Source organism: Phyllobates terribilis, unplaced genomic scaffold, assembly GCF_046119375.1.
Source record: "Phyllobates terribilis strain yellow unplaced genomic scaffold, ASM4611937v1 Scaffold_154__1_contigs__length_4444370, whole genome shotgun sequence".
Taxonomy (NCBI): Eukaryota; Metazoa; Chordata; class Amphibia; order Anura; family Dendrobatidae; genus Phyllobates; species Phyllobates terribilis.
This window is the reverse complement of record NW_027362914.1, coordinates 1,782,431-1,783,620: the sequence shown is the minus strand read 5'-3', so window position 1 is coordinate 1,783,620 and position 1,190 is coordinate 1,782,431.

The window sequence follows — 1,190 nt, the reverse complement described above, 5'->3', positions numbered from 1 at the left end:
TATATAGACAAGTCCCCCACACACAGCATACGGTATATAGACAAGTCCCCCACACACAGCATACGGTATATAGACAAGTCCCCCACACACAGCATACGGTATATAGACAAGTCCCCCACACACAGCATACGGTATATAGACAAGTCCCCCACACACAGCATGCGGTATATAGACAAATCCCCCACACACAGCATACGGTATATAGACAAGTCCCCCACACACAGCATACGGTATATAGACAAGTCCCCCACACACAGCATACGGTATATAGACAAGTCCCCCACACACAGCATACGGTATATAGACAAGTCCCCCACACACAGCATACTGTATATAGACAAGTCCCCCACACACAGCATACGGTATATAGACAAGTCCCCCACACACAGCATACGGTATATAGACAAGTCCCCCACACACAGCATACGGTATATAGACAAGTCCCCCACACACAGCATACGGTATATAGAGAAGTCCCCAACACACAGCATACGGTATATAGACAAGTCTCCCACACACAGCATACGGTATATAGACAAGTCCCCCCCACACAGCATACGGTATATAGACAAGTCCCCCACATAGCATACGGTATATAGACAAGTCCCCCACATAGCATACGGTATATAGACAAGTCCCCCACACACAGCATACGGTATATAGACAAGTCTCCCACACACAGCATACGGTATATAGACAAGTCCCCCACACACAGCATACAGTATATAGACAAGTCCCCCACACACAGCATACGGTATATAGACAAGTCCCCCACACACAGCATACAGTATATAGACAAGTCCCCCACACACAGCATACTGTGTATAGACAAGTCCCCCACACACAGCATACAGTATATAGACAAGTCCCCCCCACACACAGCATACGGTATATAGACAAGTCCCCCCCACACACAGCATACGGTATATAGACAAGTCCCCCGCACACAGCATACGGTATATAGACAAGTCCCCCGCACACAGCATACAGTATATAGACAAGTCCCCCCACACACAGCATACGGTATATAGACAAGTCCCCCACACACAGCATACGGTATATAGACAAGTCCCCCACACACAGCATACGGTATATAGACAAGTCCCCCACACACAGCATACAGTATATAGACAAGTCCCCCACACACAGCATACAATATATAGACAAGTCCCCCACACACAGCATACGGT